General features: G+C 44.1%; 2 pseudogenes; one reads left to right on the top strand and one right to left on the bottom strand.

Annotated features, from left to right (window-relative positions):
- The first annotated feature begins 1,110 nt into the window (after positions 1-1,110).
- Positions 1,111-2,881, top strand: LOC112824464 (alpha-enolase pseudogene; annotated as a pseudogene).
- A 779-nt stretch (positions 2,882-3,660) lies between these two features.
- LOC112824310 (proline-rich protein 11 pseudogene) lies at positions 3,661-6,085 on the bottom strand (annotated as a pseudogene).
- Positions 6,086-6,218: the final 133 nt, after the last annotated feature.

Raw genomic sequence — 6,218 nt, 5'->3', positions numbered from 1 at the left:
TCTTGGCAACAAATTTAAAAATGTGTTAAAATTTGATGTATAATGTAGTACACTTGGTGTGCATGTTGCTTATTACAATTTTTTAAAAATTACACCTGACATAAATTTTACCACCTTAAAAAAAAACAAACAAAGTTTACCACCTTAACCATTTTCAAGTACACAGTTCAGGGTCATCCGCAGCATATTGGGCAACCACCACCACCATCGCCTCCAGAACTCCTTCATCCTGCAAAACTGAAACTCCACCCGTGTAAACAATTCATCATTCCTGCCCCCCGCCCTTCCCTGGCCCCTGGCAACCACCATTCTATTTTGTGTCTCTATGAATTTGACCACATGAGATGCTTAAGTATTTGTCTTTTTGTGGCTGGCTAATTTCACTGGGTGTAATGTTCTCAAGTCTCATCCCTGTTTAACTTGTCAAAATTTCTTTCCTTTTTAAAGGCTGAATAATATTTCATTGTATTGTGTACCACAGTTTGTTTATCCATTGATCTGTTGATGGACTTCTCACCTTTGGCTATTGTAATGTTGCTATGAACGAACGTGAGTGTGCAAATGTCTCTTCAAACCCTTCTTTCAGTTTTTTGGGGTATGTATCCAGAAGTGGGACTGCTGGGTCATATGGTACTTCTATTTTTAATTTTTTGAAAACCACCATACTGTTTTCTACAGTGGCTGAACCATTTTTTTTATATGATTAGCAACAGTTTAATGAAGCCATAGCATTTACAGGATTCTCAAATGGAAACAATATAAAACCTGTTATAAAAATTAGTAAAAGATGCAAGGTAGAACACGTTTTAATACTGGTACAATGGCAGTAGCAGCTTTACAAGTATTTACAGGATTTCTATAACATTTCTTTATCCTATAGCATTTTTATGAGGCATTATTCCACAAGAATGATCAAATCATCACATCATTTAAATTAAATTGAGACGTACAAGGTGGTTTATTAATATTACAAACATTAAGTGCCCCATAAAATATTGTTACAGATAAATACTCAAATGTTTTATTCTCAGTGACCATTCCCTTTATTCTTGCATAATATAAATGTAGCTAGCAGGTTTTAAAAAAAAAAAAAAAAAAACTAGAATCAGGCGGCTTAACGCTCATCCTCCATGCCTGCAGCATCCTCTGCTTCTTTCCCGGGCAGCGCTATCCGGCAGCCAGAAGGTCACCATGTCTGTTCTCAAGATCCACACCAGAGACATCTTTGACTCTAGTGGGAATCCCACCGTTGAAGTTGACCTCTACACCTCGAATTGTCTCTTCAGAGCTGCTGTGCCCAGTGGTGCCTGAACTGGTATCTATGAGGCCCTCGAGCTCCGGGACAATGACAAGACCCGCTACATGGGGAAAGGTGTCTCAAAGGCTGTTGAGCACATCAATAAAACTATTGCACCTGCCCTGATTAGCAAGAAACTGAACATCGTGGAGCAGGAGAAGATTGATAGACTGATGATCGAGATGGATGGGACAGAAAATAAATCTAAATTTGGTGCAAACGCCATCCTGGGTGTGTCCCTGGCTGTCTGCAAGGCGGAGGCCGTGGAAAAGGGGGTGCCCTGTACCGACACATTGCTGACTTGGCTGGCAATGCTGAAGTCATCCTGCCGGTTCCGGCTTTCAACGTCATCAACGGTAGTTCTCATGTTGGCAACAAGCTGGCCATGTAGGAGTTCATGATCCTGCCCATTGGTGCGGCCAACTTCAGGGAAGCCACGCGCATCGGAGCCGAAGTTTACCACAACCTGAAGAATGTCATCAAGGAGAAGTACAGAAAAGATGCCACCAATGTGGGGGATGAAGGCGGCTTTGCACCTAACATCCTGGAGAACAAAGAAGCTCTGGAGCTGCTAAAGAATGCCGTTGGGAAAGCCAGCTACACCGACAAGGTGGTCATCGGCATGGACGTAGCTGCTTCTGAGTTCTTCAGGTCGGGCAAGTATGACCTGGACTTCAAGTGCCCCGATGACCCGAGCAGGTACATCACGCCTGATGAACTGGCCAGCCTGTACAAGTCCTTCATCAAGGACTACCCAATGGTGTCTATCGAGGACCCCTTTGACCAGGATGACTGGGAAGCTTGGCAGAAGTTCACTGCCACCGCCGGCATCCAGGTGGTGGAGGATGATCTCACCGTGACCAGCCCGAAACAGATCTCCAAGGCCGTGGGCGAGAAATCGTGCAACTGCCTTCTGCTGAAAGGGAACCAGATCGGCTCCATGACCGAGTCTCTCCAGGCGTGCAAGCTGGCCCAGTCCAATGGCTAGGGCGTCATGGTGTCACATCGCTCTGGGGAGACTGAAGATACCTTCATCGCTGACCTGGTGGTGGGACTTTGCACCAGGCAGATCAAGACAGGGGCACCTTGCCGATCTGAGCGCTTGGCCAAGTACAACCAGATCCTCAGAATTGAAGAGGAACTGGGTAGCAAGGCTAAGTTCGCCGGCAGAAACTTCAGAAACCCCCTGGCCAAGTAAGCTCCAGGCGGCACACCCTGAGTCCTGTGGTCCTGAGTCGGCTCATTAGACCTTGGCCCCCCCCCGCCCCAGGCAGCTCGAGGCCCCCAGCTGAAACTGGCCGGGGACCCTGCCAGTTAACTGCCCTCCCCCCTCCCTGTGATGTTCTCACTGCTTCCTTAGAACTGCTGCAGAAGCCAAACTTGACCATCTGGAACCCTGCTGGAAACCCTAACTCTGTAATCGTGTGATTGGCCCAAGTCATTGTTTTCTCACCTCACTTCCACCCAGTGTCTGGAGTCACGTCTGTCTACTTTATAATCTTGAGGTGTCCACAGGAGAAATCCCCAGTGGTTTTGTGTGCAGAATAAAAAGGCCTCAGTGACCCGTAAAAAAAAAAAACAAAACTAGAATCACGTTTCTTAACTTCACTATCTGTTTAATTTTCATTCATAAATGTGTTGTAAACATAAATGTGGGGCTCATAAGAACAAAACATCATCCCCAGGTCTGTTTTCCAGTCTGGTGACTTCCCACAATACTCTATTTGGCATCTCAAAGCAATATTTCTGCATTTCTTGGCATCTCAAAGCAGAATAGGTATTTCTGAGAAGTTACTAAAATATCTTTTTTAGCCTATGCTAACCAGGGGATATTTCAAGGATATCATCTATGTAGCTGCTTTCTGTCAGGCTCGAAAGTTCAGTCAAGATCAAAACCCCTTGTTTCCTATGCATGAGGCTCTGCTATCCTTATTCTTGGAACTGCGGTGGAGGTTATCAGCTTCAAAGCTAATCCGGTGCCTTCAGTCACATTCCCCCTAATGACAGGTCCCCTTCCTTCGTGATACTTAATGCATTAGTGATGGCGATCTTGGCTGAAGCTATAGTAGTGTCCGCTGCTCAGTACATACATCTGACAAACAGGGGGGTTCCTAGAAATACTTGGCAATTTTGTAGGGGTCTGACTTATATAGGGTTGCCAAATAAAACACAGAATGCCCAGTTAAACTTGAATTTCAGATAAACACTGAATAATTTTTTTTAGTATAACTATGTCCCATGCAATATTTGGGACATAATTATACGAAAAGAAACCATTCATTGTTTAATGGGACATATTTATACTTAAAAGTTATTTGTTATTTATCTGAAATACAAATTTGATTATCATGTATTTATAATTGCTAAATCTGGCAACCCTGGACCGGCAGGGAAGAACCTGTGTTTTTGCACACAGGGGTGCATTATTCCTGTTATTGACTCAACAGGCTATTGAGGACAGGGAATTAGGTCTCACAGTGAACCTGCTATGGACTTCAGAGAATCCTTCAGGGCCTTGTGGAAAATACAAGGTTCATGTTGAGGTCCTCGTGAAACTTATATTTAGCTGGATAAATGTGGACAACAGATATCAAAGTAAGGAATATCTCAGACTTCAGTGAGCCAGATATAATCACCTACCTAAGATGTTAGAAATGATACATTCTAGGGACACCTGGGTGGCTCAGTCGTTAAGCATCTGCCTTCGGTTCAGGCCATGATCTTGGGGTCCTGGGATCGAGCCCTGCATCGGGCTCCCTGTTCAGCAGGAAGCCTGCTTCTCCCTCTCCCACTCCCCCTGCTTGTGTTCCTTCTCTGTGTCTCTCCCTGTCAAATAAATAAATAAATAAAATCTTTAAAAAATGATACATTCTAATTTTTAAGATTACATTGGACATTTTGCTTCAAATCCTTTTGGAAAATAACTGGGTCTGGATGGGGGATGGTCTAACCTCTTGATTAGTTTATGAACAGAAATCAAATCTAGAGGGTCTTTTTTACCGATCAGGTTTGTAGCACTTAATGCACTAGCTTTACAGGATGAAATACTTTTTTAAAAAAGATTTTATTTATTTATTTGACAGAGAGAGAGAACACAAGCAGAGGGGGAAGCAGGCTTCCCCACTGAGCAGGGAGCCTGACGTGGGGCTTGATCCCAGGACTCAGGGATCATGACCTGAGCCAGAGGCAGATGCTTAACCGACTGAGCCACCCAGCTGCCCCCAAAATACTTTTCTTTTTAATTACCCAAGAATATTCAAGATGAATGGGCACCAGGTTCTTTTCTTTCTTTTTTTTTTAGATTTATTTATTTTTAGAGAGAGGGAGAGAGCGTGTGGAGTAGCAGGAGAGAATCTTTCAAGCCGACTCTCCACTGAGCAAGGGGCCTGAACCAGTGCTTGATCTCACAACCCATGAGATCATGACCTGAGCCGAAACCGAGAGTCAGACACTTAACCAACTGAGCCATCCAGGTGCCCCACCAGGTTATTTTCTTAATGTCAGAACTATACCTGTTGAGTAAAAATTAGCTCTCTAATTAAATTTGAACAACCCCTCCAACCTAAATTGGGTAATTCCAGGATAAACATCACTTTGGGGATTGCATTTTCTCATCTGTTCTCTTACTGATCCTGCAAACTAAAAAAATGTCCAAATACCACTTAATACCACAGTATGGATGGGTTCCAAACATACTTTAATTCTTCAAGTGGAATTATATATAATTATTTATACAAACCCTACTACACTAAAAAAAAGATTGAGATGATTTTATCTGAGTATTTTGTGAACCATCACATGCAGTGAGGTTGGCGTCGGTTTTGTTCAACAAAGCTGCAGTGGCAGTCTGAGTTGGACTTCTAGGCTGATCGCCTGGGTGGCTCAGTCGGTTGGGCGGCTGCCTTCGGCTCAGGTCATGATCCTGGAGTTCCGGGATCGGGTCCCCGATCGGGCTGCCTACTCGGCGGGGAGTCTGCTTCTCCCTCTGACCCTCCCTGCTCTCATGCTCTCTCTCTCTCTCTCAAATAAATAAATAAAATCTTTTTTAAAAAAAGTGTGTTCTTTCATTTCAGTAAGATCTTTAACTGTTGTCTGCATGGGTCCATCTTTTTTTAATGGTCCAGCCTGAAGTGCCTTAGTACAATCAGAATTTCTGAGCAGCCAAGGTGCCGTGGGTGATGGAGGTACCGGCAGAGAGGAGGCGGAGGGAGTAGAGGCAGAGATGGATGAGGAGGAAGGTGGATGGCTGGCTGTGGCAGTATGGGAGGAAGTACAGCTTAGGATTCTCCCGGGATGGTTAGAACACAGGCAGGCACATTGGTAAATTGACCACTTGTGTGACACATTTGACCACAGCTTGGACAAGGACGAGTTTTCCAAGATGGTCTTCAGTGCCTCCTGGAGTTTGCAGAATTCACTCTCCAAAATGCAAAACTGTTGTTTTAGACTGTGAAGTTCTTGGTGGCAATAATGGTATGGAGAGATGATGTCTTTCAAGACTTCCTAAACTCTGGGCCATGCAGTTCTGCCACCAGCTGTATACAGACCACACACTATGTGTCCTAAGTTTTACTGTATCCTTGATATTGGGAAATCAGAAGTTCCAGTTTGATCTTAGCCAGCTTCTGCTAAGGAGTGTTGCTATGGAAGGAATAACCACTCTTTCTGGTGACGGTGGCAGAGGGGAAGGTGTAATTAGCTTGAACTGAAGTGGGAAGCTTCTTTTCTTTTGAATAATCTTTTCGCTTCAGCTTTTAGCTTTTTTCTTCATTGTTTGAACTTGGGCATTATTTCAGTCTAAGAGCCTGGGGCTTAGATGGAGTTAGGGTAGTGGCCTCTCCCTTGCCATTATGGCTACAGCATTTTACATTGCCACCGGTAGTACACAAGAGTTTCAATTTCTCCACATCCTCTCCACTAC

The sequence above is a fragment of the Callorhinus ursinus genome, unplaced genomic scaffold (genome assembly GCF_003265705.2).
Source record: "Callorhinus ursinus isolate GAN/ISIS: 27379988/994484 unplaced genomic scaffold, GSC_fseal_2.0 scaffold9, whole genome shotgun sequence".
Classification (NCBI taxonomy): domain Eukaryota; kingdom Metazoa; phylum Chordata; class Mammalia; order Carnivora; family Otariidae; genus Callorhinus; species Callorhinus ursinus.
The sequence above is the reverse complement of the archived record's forward strand: the minus strand, read 5'-3'. Positions and strand labels throughout refer to the sequence as shown.